Below are 15,613 nucleotides of genomic sequence, written 5' to 3' on the forward strand. Positions count from 1 at the left end.
ATATATATGTATGTACTCTATCAAATAACGCATTAATAATTTGACCCAACTTACACAAAATTGAAATAACAAAAATTTTTTGTGATAAAAGTAACAATAAGAAAAAGATTGTTTTTTACTATGTTCAGCTAAAATTGTATTCGGGACTTTTGTACGTTACTACATTTAACAAAGTCTTCTGAAATTTTTAAAGTAAAAACTACTTTATTGACCCAGTACTATCAGATTTTTTTAATCACCATACTTTTGCATTTAACAGTGTTCACTGAATGATGTTAATAAAAAGTATACCGAGTCTTTTAGAATTTTTTTTAGAGGTCAATAATAATTATTATGCATAGATAATAAATATTGGACACGATTAAAATATTAATATTTTATTAAATAAATAAAAACTAATATATGTAAACGAGGAACTTTTTTACATTATGAAATCATCCTCTTTTTACTTATTAATAAATAAAATTTAAACTGAAAGCGATTTGTAGATNTTATTAATAAATAAAATTTAAACTGAAAGCGATTTGTAGATGTATAATTTTATGAATACTCTATAAAAGTAATTGAAATAGCTATATTACAAAATAGCTAATAATATAAATAAATAGCCTTTAACTATATCCTGTTATGTTTGATGATAAAAGCAACAAGCTTATAAATAGATTATCAACGTATTTTCGACGACGCTAAACACTTTGAGTAGGGATCTATTGATAATATCATAGAAAACTAGTTTCTAGCTATCAGGTTACTACAACACTACCCTCAGTTGGGTTAGAACGTCAAAGGACAATTTAACGAAAGACCAAAAAATCAATTACAAATTTGTAAGTGAATATTTGTTTATTAACATTAACCTGTATACATTTTTAATTAATTTAAACTTTTTTTTTCAGCAAAACGGTTAACATATATCAACATTACAGAGAGAGTAGTAGTTGGGACCGTGATGATTTGCAATGGCGTTTTAAAGAGAATGAGTAATAGTTTTTTTTTTTTATAATATCCTTAATTTTTTTTTTTATTTAAACATAAGGCAGCAATAATATTTTAATCCAAACCTTCATTTTATTATGATTTGTATTATTAAAACATTTACAACAGTACAAATAAATTTTTATTAGATATACGTATTTATTATATTTAGTGATGGATATGATCGAGAGAATCTTTCGAAAAATTATCCGAATTTAAAATCGTTTATTCATTTTATAAAAACAATCGATTTTTACTGATTCTGAGTATATATGCTTTTTGGTAAATTTTCTTAAAAAATCGTTTATAAAAACGATAATCCATGTCTACATCTTTTGTAGTCATATCAAATTATTTAATTTAAAAATCAAAATAATTAGGTATCGGAGTGAGATTCTTTTTTTAACACTAGTCACTTGATTTCTCTTAAAATAATAAATTATGTCAAGAAAATTATTTATAGTATTTTTTAGTTTCATATTTTCTTGATTTTTACTTAATCACTATTTAATTACTTAATTTATTCATCCCTTATACTTTAGAAGAATGTCTACTTTATTTTTTTACAGTAATATATATTTTTTACTATCTTCTTTAACTATTTAACTATCGGTATCTAAAAACCTGTTTGGATTTATGCCTGGTAGGTCAACAATGGAGCCAGTATTTTGTGTGAGGTAACAAATAGAAGTTTAGGAAAAAGAAGAAAAAGCTCTTAATGGTATTTATAGATTTAGAGAAAGCGTATGATAGAGTATCGAGAGAGGTTTTAAGTAGGCATTAATGAGAAAAAGAGTCCCGAATTGGCACATTAATATAATAAAAGATATGTATGATGGCACTTGTACCCAGGTAAAAAACGTAGGAGGAGTAATGGAAGGTTTTCGGGTAAGAGTAGGAGTGCACTAAGGTTTTGCTTTAAGCCCTTACTTGTTCTCTATAGTGATGGATGAAATTATTGAGAAATACAAGAAGAGGTGACGTGGTTGCATGTTGTTTGCTGACGATATAGTGTTAACAGGAGAACATATGGAGGAAATTAATCAAAGGATAGAGGTATGGAGATCAGCCCTTGAAGAAAAGGGTTTAAAAATAAGTAGAAGTAAGACAGAGTATATAGAGAACGAGTTTGACAAAGGAGAACACGAGGTAGTTGAAATGAGGAGGTCAGTGACAATAGACGAGGACGTAATTGGAGAGGTGGAGAGTTTTAAGTATTTAGGGTTAGTTGTGCAAAAGGGAGGTGGTATTGACGAGGATGTAAGACACAGAATTAAGTGCAGGTGGTTGAAGTGGAGAGAAGCGTCTGGCGTTTTATGCGATAAAAGAATTCCAATGAGGCTGCAAGGTAAATTCTACAAGACTGTAGTGAGGCCAACTATGATGTATGGTTCAGAGTGTTGGGTGGTAGATAAGAAAGTAGAGCAGAGAATGGCTGTAGAACTCATAGTATAATAAATATATAATATAATTAAATTAAGTTGGTAATTGATTGTCATATTTTAAATGTTTTTTAGATATTTAGATATATTTTAGCTTCAATGCGAATTGAGAAGGTATTAATTTTACTACGATTTTTTTTTTATTTCGATACTTTATCTAAGCATTCACTGGACCAATTTTTTTCAATGATACGTCAGATGATCACAAATCGTATATAGTGGAAGACGCAAATTCCCAACAAATTACGATCTTTAAAATCAGTAAATTTTGATATTTTTTTCACTTTTTTTCTTAAAATTGCCATAACTTTTCAAAAATGAACAAATCAAAATCATTTTATTTTATATAGAAATCATAGATATGATATTATTTTTTTGAAATTCTAACACTTTAACTACTCTCAGGGGAGAATATAAATAGCAAATTTTCTACAAATATTAATTTTTTCGGCTTAACTTTTGAAAATGTTCCGGAAATAATGCGTTTTTTAATCATATATCAAATTAAAGCTTATGTTACGTACTATATGTTAAAATAAGATCTGAAGCAATTGGAATCAGAATCAAAATTCCATAGAAAAAAGTCCTTAATATTGTTGAAAGTAGAATGGTTGTGCTATCTATTATCATATCTTTAAAATATATAATGTTTTTTCAAAATAAAATAGTAAAACATAAGATTGAATAAATGACCAGACTTCTGGTTATTATTCTGAAAAATTAATTATTTTTAGTTTACCTGCCACGCGTAAATGCGATATGCCACTTATTGTATGATATATGAACTATATCAGAAACTTTCGTGGAAATATACTTAAAAACTTCTGAAAGTTTTATGACGATTGTATTAATCATGTAGTAATGTATAAAGGAGAGACAGACATACAGTCATTTATATGTATATATATGTAAAATAATTAATAAAAAAAATATTAGTTAGCCATAGATTTTGTTATCCTAATCTAGAGCGATAGCCAATAAAGAAAAAATACAGATTTGCATTCTCTTTCCGATAGGCGATTCTAATATTATTTTGTATTAAAGTGTGGATCTCCATTTTCTTCGCAATGTGACTTTGTGTCACTGTTAGAAAAAACTAGAAAATCCAATTTCCAACTTTGTGAAACGCACTTTATATGTAAGTTAAGTCGAGTACCTGAAAATACACAGCCTACGGTCTACATTTTTTTTTACTTAAAACTCTTATCTATAACTATATCAAAATCAAAAGTTGAAATATCTCTATCAAAACTTCGTAATTTTAGCAATACAAGATCAGAAATTTTCAAAATGTAACATTATTCAAATTATCTCATTTATTGTAATTTTAGAAATTACTTTGTTTAACAAATATTTTTAAGAATAAAGTAATCAAGAACAAAACTATTTGAATGTTTTATACATTTAAACATTTTTTTTCGAGAGAGAGAAACTCAAAATTTTAACTTTATTATATTTATATTATTATTGATAGTTTATACTCATTTATTTTTTTAGTAAAATTGTTTACAGTCAAGTTTATATTAAGTTATTGTGTGGCCTTGGGTTTAAAATTAAATGAGGCAAAATTTATGATACTAAAAGTATTATATGTGTCATTCAAGCTTCATATTTCATCCTATACTTTGACAAAGAATTTCAAAGATCAGGGCTATTAACCTTTTTTAATCCCGACTAGAATGAAATATCCAATTTACAAAAATATTATTAGAATCCAGATTGTGTGTTTTTAAAAAAATTTTTGTTAAGTTATTCTAAACACCATCATCCAGCAAAAATTTGTATTAATTGATTTGAAAACTTAGTAATGTGTTGCTACCGAATTTATGTATGTTGTAGAGTTCATCCCTCCTAAAAAGAAAAATATTTCAATATTGTTATATTGAAATAATTTTTCCAAAAAGTATCTTATACAACAAAGTTGTTCAAACTTGGGACCTGTTTAATCGATTTCAAAATTTACACACTCTTATAATTCTGGGCTAATTATAATTATATTTTATTTTACATTGGAAATAATATTATAACTTATTAGCATTTTAAATGCATTTGGAGACTTTCTGAATATGGCAAATTCTTTATATTTTTATAATTTGTTAAACTCATGATAATAATAAAATAAAACAAAGTATACTTACTAAAATGATAATATAAAAACGAAAATAAAAACTCTAAGGCAAATAGTACTTAAAATTAAAATTATATTAAAAATATTAATTAAAAACTAAAAAACTACACGACAATAAATTCGATGGAAAACTTTTTGAATATCAGTAGTCGTTCAAATGGATAAAATAACTTAGGGATCGTAAAAATTGTCATACTTAAAATACTATTCAACTAACAGTTAATATTACTTTGTTATTCGTTCTTTATCTTTGAAAGATAAAAATGTTGTATATTATCCTAATTATGTACCTTTTCGTTTCACGTATTATACTACTAGGTAACTTGAAGCTATTCTCTACTCTAAAAAAAAATAACATCGAATTGTATTTAATGGAGTCACATGTCACTATAAGACATGTATAGTAGTAAACTAGTTGCGTGCTCATTTTTTTAAGTATACGGATATAAGACAAATTCATAGATATACTTTAAGTATATTATTTTTGTCGAATAATTGAACACGGTGGTTTTTTTTTTACTATGTATAATGTTTTATTATTATGTATAACATAAGTTAAATATTCACAATTCATTTTGATTATTTTTAATATATGACTTTTATAACGGAAAAAATAGAGCAAAACTTGAAAAAATAATATTATCGGCGAAACAAAATAAACCAATATTCTACTAGTGTATTATTTAATTATAAATTAATTTTCGCAAGTCTCTAGAGGAAAATATTACAACTCAATTAATGATATTTATCTGTCAAAAATATTAAGTAACTTTTATTAATTTTGGAGAAATAATAAGAGAAATGAAAATCTTGGATTATGTTATGATTTTTGTTGATAGATATATCATTTATGATGATTTTTGAACTGAAATATTATTACTCGAATATTTTTAATAACATTTTTAATATAAAAATAAATTTTCATCATATTACTTTTTTAGTAAAATGATAAGTGTAAAAAATTTTGTGCTAAAATACTTCACAGTTTTCTTACATTCTTAAATAATTAACAATTCATTTCTTGTTTGAACGTTGTTTTACTTACTAATGTACATTAATAAACTACAGAGTCATCTTCAACAATAGTTTATTACATTGAATGGCTTAAATGAATAATGGTACCTACAAGGTTGAATTTTTAATTTGTAGGATGAACTGTTTCCGGTCGCCAGATAATTTATTTAAGTTAATTATTGTAAATGTGTGCGTACTTTAACATAGTTTACGTTAAATAAAAATAAATTTTAAGTAAACTGTAGTATTTAATTATAGATGCAAAAAATGTAAACAGCAAAATTTACGTATAATTAAATACAAAGTGATTCATTATGAACAAGACACTCATTTTCTTGGAATCTATTAAATTTTTTTTGTGAATAGGAATTTTTTTTGTTTAATAAACTTTTTAATAAACATAATATGAAAAATATCTAATAAAAAATTATTAAAATGTTAAATCATTTTTTCACCTCTTCGGAGTAAAAACCCTAAACATAAATTTTTTAAATAGAAACTCCTATTTTTATTTTGATAATACGATGGTAAAACAATTGCAATCAATGTTGTTCTTGAAATAATTTTTATTCGATTCACCGTTCATCTGTTTTTGCATAAAGTAGAGCCATTTATTAATTATATTACTTATTTTATTTATTGTTATGCCAATGCTTATCTGAGTTGCGGATTCAGTTAGCATAGACAGTGGGGGTGGTTTATATATTAGTTTATACATTGGCATTTGTAAAGGGGGGATAAAGGGGTAACATCTTTTATAAGTTTTGATCTAGAGAATATTTTGTGGTACTTTTTTTTTTATAAATAGCTTTTACATTTTCGAGTAGATACAATTTGTGATCTTTTAAAGTATCATTGAAAAAAATCGGTCAGTGAGAGCTGAGAAAAAGTGGCAACAGACACAAATACCTTCTCAGTTTCGCATCGAAGCTGAAAATTAAAAGACATAAATGAATGCATTAATTTTAATAGAAATTTTACTTTTAATATTAATTTTTATTAAATGGTATGTACCCTGGGCGTTTAAACTGTTAATGGTTTTTCTAATACAAAGTGATTTTTTCTTTTTTTTACCTAAGTCAAATTAGTTGGAAATTTGTTGGTAAACACTAAGCAGTAATTGTTATAAAATAATTGTAGACTTATATATATATATTACTAGTTTAGGTAAATGTTTACACTTTTATTTTGTATGTAGAGTGTAAATATACAAATGCAAGTTAAAAAATGTAATATATGACGTATAAAGCAATGGATAAAGTGTATCAAAATCTTAGAAAAATAATTAAAAATTAAGTTACATTCGTTAAAATTTTAAATATATTTATTCATGATAATGATTATGAAAGTAGTGTCCACATGTGATGTTGAGTGTTATGTGCATTATAATTTTAATTTAAATTAAATGAACTATATATAAGGATAATATAAAAATATTTTCATTCAAATAAGACTTCTTGGAATTGATCTGCGTCAGTCGTTGTGCATGTTAAAGTATTTGCATCAGGTTTTCAAATGACGTATTTATTTTGTGTTGTTAAGCCAAACGGATTCCTTTACTGTTTGGGCATTCGCCATTTAATTTGACCGTCAATTCTATAAAAATAAATCAATATTTTATTAAAAAATCATAAATTACTGACCAAGAGGCAATAAATTAATATTACAGTTTTTAAAGACTAAAATAATATTCATTTTATACAATATAGCTATCTTCCTCTATATTTACCTTGGCTTATAAACATGTATAAAGTAAGAAACAAATGATATAAAATATAATGAATAAAGTATTAAATATTAGAATTGATCTGTAAAATGATTTTAATAAAAATGTTCAATTTTTTATATATATATATATATATATATATTAATGTCAGTAAATTTTTAATTAAACTTGTGATGATTTATCTAAAACTATTAATGTATATAGTTTTTGAAATGTGATTAATAAATAAATATTTATAAAAACAAATACATCAAATCAAATAGTTATTTATTTTCATTTTTAAACTATTAAGTTTTAAAATTATTTGAATATAATTTTGCGAATCAAATTATATTTACTTCAAATTTTATGTTATTATAGGTAGTTTAATTTTAATGAATTGTGGTTTAAATTAAAAGATTGAAGATGGCGTAAATCAACCATGATTAAAGCTTAATGAGTTTTAGTATTCTCAATATTTTATATTCTTTAATCTTTTGTTAAAAATCTAAATATTTTTTCCACCGTCGAAATTCGTTAATTTTTAATTGTAACAAATTACATTTATAATTAAGTTTAAAGTCCTATAGTTTTTAATGAATTTGACCTATTAAAATTAGATGGATGTAATTTAGTATTAAATATTTAAATAAATGTACGCCGAGTACTTAAAACTATTACAACTTGTATAGTGTACATTAAATTAAGTTAGTAGCCACATAGATTTTAACACTATTTATGTAAATGTATTAAATCATGTTTAAAGCGTTGTTTATATACAAGTAAACTGTAAAATGTATTGCCTTATGAAAGGTATTAGCTAAAATTACTTCAGAAGACCCTACCACAAGTACACCTACCACACACTTTTAGTTGGTCAGTTTTATCAAGAGTTAGCAAATGTAATTATTTCCATACTAGTCATTAATAACTACAGCTAAATTTGCCGAACCTTCATTTTCTTTAATCTTACTGTGTTTTTAAGTGTGTTCCAATGATTTTATATGCGAAATTTTAATGGAATAATTATGAAAATTAGGTACTGCTTCATAAATGCTCTTGTAATTTGGTTCAAAGTTTCAAATATATTATATGTATGTTTAAAATGATAATTAGAGAATTTTTAATAAATTTTGTATATTATATTGTGTTTGTAAACGCAGACAAAGAGCTTTTATTTATCAATATAACATCTAACTAGTTTGTTAGTCATTTATAAATGATTCTATTCTCTGAGAATGTTTAAACGTATCGTATAATAATAATTTTATTAAAATGTGGGAAACCGCCAATATTAATATTAACTCATTTATCCTTTGTGTAACAAATATATTAATATTCGCGGAGGTATGGAAAGACAAATTATATACGTATTTTGGTTCGGTTGTGCGAGATTTATATTCGGTTGATAAATAGTTTAGAACTGTTTAATTTTATTTTGAAAAAATTGGTTTTTTAACCGTTTGACAAATACAAATCGGACTAATTTATTGAATCTTATTTATTTGGTGGCTAATGAGAATAGAATTAAGTACGTAATTTGAACGATCAACTTATTAATCATACTATCAACAGTTAATATAGAATATAAAATGATGAAATAAAAATATTAATTGTTTAAAATGCGATAGAAGTTAGTAAAGAAAACAAAAATTAGTTAAAATTATTATTTACTGCGAATAAAAATCGATAGATAATATTTGATTACATACCGTTTTCAAAAAAAAAAAAAAATATTTGGAAACGATTAGTTTATTAAAATGCATAAAACTCATGAAATAGGTCTTAATAAAAAAAAAAGTTGCTGTGTAAGTGATATGTATATATATTAAACGGGTTGATGTGAGGTTTAATTAAAATTTTTTGATTAAATAGGTGTTTGATGACTTAAAAAGGTCATGCGGCCATTATAGGTTGAGCTCATCGGGTGCATTATTCATTATATATAACCATTATGAATTTAAGTTGTAAAATATATTTATAGATCAAGCCTGATGCCAAGGGATGCTACTCGGAAACCATAGACGCTGCATTGGATATTTTAAAAAGCTGTCTATCCCTTGTATTGTAATGAAAAAACTAAAAATCAATCAATGTTTTATCCTCATAATTAAAATTAAATTCTATTATTTTAATTCTTATGCGATGCATATTTTATTCAAGTACATTACATACACTATACTTAGGTATATTCTTTTTAATTATACAAAGTACATTTTTTTCTACTCTCATTTATACAAATATGCAATATATGTACATTTATTTAAAATATTTTATATTTAAGACAAAATGTGGTTAAGTAAATGGTTAAGTAATGTGGTTTCATATCCTATAAAAAGCACTTTCTAATTAAAACAAAATTTAGATTGAAATGCTAATTTCATACAAATGAGGTGTTCAAAAGCTAAGCCGATTAACTCAATATTTTTTTAAAAACTTTTTATTTCAAAAGTAATTACTTATTTATGAAATAAAAATTAATAAATTGTAGCTAATAATATTTAAAATTAAAATTATTCATTTAAAACATAAAAAAAAATTATTAAAAAGTATGTGGATACGTATTTCAGGAACAATATTTCTATTATCAATGCTAACATATCAGTATGTGTTGATAATGGTGAAGTTGTTCCTGAAATACTTATCAATGAGTTTTTAGTAATTTTTTTTATGGTTTTTTGAGTCAAACATTTTTTAGTTTTAAATTAATAATTTTCATTTTAAATAATCATTTATTTAATCCAACCATGCTATTATTACAAAAAAGTGGTGTGTGTTAATTGGCTTAGCTGAGTGTCTCAAATATTCTTCGGCTTAAAGATCAATTAACGATAGACTTATAAATGAACATACTAGAAATTATAGACCTTCTATGTGTATTATAATGAAACTAAAATATAGTGACCAGCTGATATTATGAGTGATCAAATATAAATTTAATTCACAATAATTTTTTTTTTTTTTATGATTATTTTAAAACTAAATATTTTGATTTTGAATCATATAGTGACAGGCCCGAATTATCGGATATATTAGGGCCCAGTTTTCATATTTTTTAACGAGCTCCAAGATTTTTTTTTTTTAATAAAAATTGTAAATAATATTTATATAACTAAATGATAGAAAAATCTGAAGTCAGGTTCGAAATCGGCATCGAATTTTCTTATAAAATTCATACAAAAATTGTAAATAAGAAAATGGCTGTTGTACTGTGTAATTAGTCACCGTATACTTAAGAACTCAGGTGATATATTCATTATTAATTTCCATAATAATCAGAAAATTGGCCATATTCATCTTATTTTTTAATTGGAATATGGACTTATAGTGTTAAAAAATGTTTCATTAAGTGATATATGTCTCCTAATAATATAAAGTATTTCAAAATTATTTGATGCCCATTAATATCAATACAACGATAAGACATCATTCGATAAGAAAAGTTTGTAATAACAATGGGTAATTTGCTAATAATAGAATAACACAAATTTACGTATTTATATTTCTTATAACTATCGAATACGGGCACAATGTAATTCTTTAGAGACATGACGTTTGATAGGAAGTCAAAACTTTCTATTAAAGAGGCTAGAGTTGTAAACTAAACTCATTTAATTAATCTGAACTATAACTTACAAAACAACATCCAAAAAAAAAAAATTAGTGCGAACGAAAAATAAACTTGGAGACATTTTTAGTAAGAATGATACAATAACAACAACCAAAGTTTGAAAATTTACGATTACACAAATAGTGTTTATTAGATTTTTATTTACATAAAAACAATTTAAATATTTAAATTATAGAAACTAAATGTAGGCTTAAGATAATGTTGCGTTAATGTTTATTATAAAAATAACTTAAGTTATTAAAGTGTAATGTTTATGCAACTTGAGCTCATTGTATTACTTGGAAATGAGGCGTAAACAGAATGATTTTTTTAACGCTATCCACTCGATTTTTCCAAAAATTATAAAAACATTGAGAATACTTTTCTAAATATTTTTAGATTCATGTATTTCTTAATTTATCAATTATTTAGTAATTTTTATGTCCATTCATTATTCATTATAAGCGTGTAAACTTATTTTTTTAATAGCAACATTTATACTTTAGTAGCGTATCTATAAAACAATCTAATTAAAAAACGACTGGTTGATAACAACTTTTGGCTCTTCACTTAAGAAGTTATCAAACAGTCTTTTTCTTAATTACATTATTATATTTAATATAAGCTACAAATTATGATTATATTTAAACAAAATTACTTAATTTATATAATAAATTTGCATCTCTATAAAGAGTAATGAATAGTTAGAAAAATAATCACAATTCTTTTAAGAGAAATCGAGTGGTTAAAGTAAAAAATATCACCTTAATTAACACATAATGTGATCTTTGCTCATAACATTAAGGTTTTTTATTTATTGAAATACTTTAAAACAATATGGAAGGTGAATTATTATTTATGACTAACAAAACACTATTTATTTTACTATTTTATTTTTTTTTCGGTAAAATTAATAAGACCCCATTAAACATTTTGGTCCATTTTCAATGTTATATATTATAATAAATGACTCTTAGCAGTTATAACTGCGAAAAGTATGTATGATGTATTTTTACTTTTGAACAAGCCCTAATGATCATTTTAATAAAATATAAATTATGATACAGTTCTAATAAGCGTGAAGCGAAAATTTAGCAAAATTTCTTATGATAAATCTAAACTTCGATGTTAAGGTTTTAAGAAAGTTTTAAATATAAAATATAAATAATTTTAATTTATTTTTCGCGCATCGGCTACTGAAGTTTATTTTGTTAGATAACTCGTGCATTCTACTCAAAGAAATAAATTAAAAGGATCTCAACCTTTAGTGAAAAAGCAAACATGAAATATATTCAAAAATTTTTGTGCTTAAATATTACGCTAATGGAACGAACGCAAATTATTTTTAACATTTTATTTAATTTGCACGATAAGAATAAATAAAAATAATATTTATTTACAGTATATAGATTTTATATATGTATTAAATATAGGAACTATATATTATTATCCTGAAAAATATATACTGACTACGTGGTTGTTAACTCTTAAAATTTATTTTTATCTATTAGAAAATTATAATAAATATCCTCGCCTTTTATTAAGTATTATTGTATTATGATTAATACTGCACGGTGTTTAAAAAATCATGTTTATAGATTAAAAACACATTTTTATATAATTTATATAACTATTACCTACTAAAGAGTCAATTGATATTTCCCGCTCGAATTATTTATGATAAAATAATTATTTACATGTGTTTTTTATAGTGGTCGTATTACTTTTGAAATGTATAATTCAAGAAAAAAGTACTTTTTATTTTAATAATTTTTTTTTTTCATGTAGAATACTTTAAAATTATGTTTGGTGACTGTTAATAAATTATGTTTATGTTGCCCCTGAGTTTTACCAGATGGGTGATCATGTAAATAACCTTGAATAATGTATAGGAAATTGATGATTTTATGTTCTAATTTCCTGTGTTGATTAATTTTATTATAATTATATATCCTTCCCTTACAACTCACTAACTTATAAGATTGAGTCACGTGACCCCGAAGTCAAGAGGCACTTGGTAAAATCCATAGTTTCACATACGACCATTTCCTTTGTTTATAAAATATACTTGATTGTTATGTATTAAAATTGCACAATAAAAACTCTTATTTCAGTTAGTATCATCCGAATGGATAATTATTTATGAATTCTATAGAAAACTATAAAAACNACGATTACACAAATAGTGTTTATTAGATTTTTATTTACATAAAAACAATTTAAATATTTAAATTATAGAAACTAAATGTAGGCTTAAGATAATGTTGCGTTAATGTTTATTATAAAAATAACTTAAGTTATTAAAGTGTAATGTTTATGCAACTTGAGCTCATTGTATTACTTGGAAATGAGGCGTAAACAGAATGATTTTTTTAACGCTATCCACTCGATTTTTCCAAAAATTATAAAAACATTGAGAATACTTTTCTAAATATTTTTAGATTCATGTATTTCTTAATTTATCAATTATTTAGTAATTTTTATGTCCATTCCTTATTCATTATAAGTGTGTAAACTTATTTTTTTAATAGCAACATTTATACTTTAGTAGCGTATCTATAAAACAATCTAATTAAAAAACGACTGGTTGATAACAACTTTTGGCTCTTCACTTAAGAAGTTATCAAACAGTCTTTTTCTTAATTACATTATTATATTTAATATAAGCTACAAATTATGATTATATTTAAACAAAATTACTTAATTTATATAATAAATTTGCATCTCTATAAAGAGTAATGAATAGTTAGAAAAATAATCACAATTCTTTTAAGAGAAATCGAGTGGTTAAAGTAAAAAATATCACCTTAATTAACACATAATGTGATCTTTGCTCATAACATTAAGGTTTTTTATTTATTGAAATACTTTAAAACAATATGGAAGGTGAATTATTATTTATGACTAACAAAACACTATTTATTTTACTATTTTATTTTTTTTTCGGTAAAATTAATAAGACCCCATTAAACATTTTGGTCCATTTTCAATGTTATATATTATAATAAATGACTCTTAGCAGTTATAACTGCGAAAAGTATGTATGATGTATTTTTACTTTTGAACAAGCCCTAATGATCATTTTAATAAAATATAAATTATGATACAGTTCTAATAAGCGTGAAGCGAAAATTTAGCAAAATTTCTTATGATAAATCTAAACTTCGATGTTAAGGTTTTAAGAAAGTTTTAAATATAAAATATAAATAATTTTAATTTATTTTTCGCGCATCGGCTACTGAAGTTTATTTTGTTAGATAACTCGTGCATTCTACTCAAAGAAATAAATTAAAAGGATCTCAACCTTTAGTGAAAAAGCAAACATGAAATATATTCAAAATTTTTTGTGCTTAAATATTACGCTAATGGAACGAACGCAAATTATTTTTAACATTTTATTTAATTTGCACGATAAGAATAAATAAAAATAATATTTATTTACAGTATATAGATTTTATATATGTATTAAATATAGGAACTATATATTATTATCCTGAAAAATATATACTGACTACGTGGTTGTTAACTCTTAAAATTTATTTTTATCTATTAGAAAATTATAATAAATATCCTCGCCTTTTATTAAGTATTATTGTATTATGATTAATACTGCACGGTGTTTAAAAAATCATGTTTATAGATTAAAAACACATTTTTATATAATTTATATAACTATTACCTACTAAAGAGTCAATTGATATTTCCCGCTCGAATTATTTATGATAAAATAATTATTTACATGTGTTTTTTATAGTGGTCGTATTACTTTTGAAATGTATAATTCAAGAAAAAAGTACTTTTTATTTTAATAATTTTTTTTTTTCATGTAGAATACTTTAAAATTATGTTTGGTGACTGTTAATAAATTATGTTTATGTTGCCCCTGAGTTTTACCAGATGGGTGATCATGTAAATAACCTTGAATAATGTATAGGAAATTGATGATTTTATGTTCTAATTTCCTGTGTTGATTAATTTTATTATAATTATATATCCTTCCCTTACAACTCACTAACTTATAAGATTAAGTCACGTGACCCCGAAGTCAAGAGGCACTTGGTAAAATCCATAGTTTCACATACGACCATTTTCTTTGTTTATAAAATATACTTGATTGTTATGTATTAAAATTGCACAATAAAAACTCTTATTTCAGTTAGTATCATCCGAATGGATAATTATTTATGAATTCTATAGAAAACTATAAAAACTTATTTTTCATACTGTACAAGAATATAAAATACGTGCTTTTTAATAAAAGAGATGTTTGGGTTACTTAAATGATTTAACAATTCATTTAAGATAAAATTTTTGGAAATATAACATTTAAAAATAGAGAAATTTTATGTTAACAATACAAAGAATTAAAATTGCTTATTAAGTACCTATTTTAATTTGCGGGAAAAATTACTGAACTATCGTGCCAAACATTTCTCTTTTAAACTTTTATGGTAATAATACAAAACCGTTGAAAATATAATTGATAGAAAAAGATATATTAAACAATAAATAGAAAAAAATGATTTTATTAGATGAACGCCTCACATTAAATTTTACTTAAGGTTTTTTTTATATAACTATAATTGTTATTTTTATTTAATAAATCCTATCATACTAAGTTAAACACTTACTTGTTTCGTGTTCACAGTTATATTTATCCAGTACACATTTGTTGCCAAAACTTAAGTTTATTTTATCACCATCAGATCCACAAATTGGTTTGTAATCAGTTTTGCAGA

At 23.9% G+C, this 15,613-nt stretch overlaps 2 protein-coding genes across 3 annotated transcripts in view; one reads left to right on the forward strand and one right to left on the reverse strand.

Moving 5' to 3' along the window:
- LOC126908633 (aldo-keto reductase family 1 member A1-like) overlaps nt 1-15,613 on the forward strand; it is an 83,758-nt gene that overhangs the window by 55,805 nt on the left and 12,340 nt on the right. The gene's annotated exons all lie outside the window — the stretch shown is intronic.
- The window catches only part of LOC126908192 (bifunctional endo-1,4-beta-xylanase XylA-like), a gene marked incomplete at its 5' end in the record, with an annotated part of 256,907 nt that continues 248,150 nt past the window's right edge, over nt 6,857-15,613 (reverse strand). The window contains one exon of the mRNA XM_050690104.1: nt 6,857-7,155. The remainder of the gene's footprint in view (nt 7,156-15,613) is intronic.

Source organism: Daktulosphaira vitifoliae, unplaced genomic scaffold, assembly GCF_025091365.1.
Source record: "Daktulosphaira vitifoliae isolate Bord-2020 unplaced genomic scaffold, ASM2509136v1 Scaffold_5, whole genome shotgun sequence".
In the NCBI taxonomy this organism is placed as follows: domain Eukaryota; kingdom Metazoa; phylum Arthropoda; class Insecta; order Hemiptera; family Phylloxeridae; genus Daktulosphaira; species Daktulosphaira vitifoliae.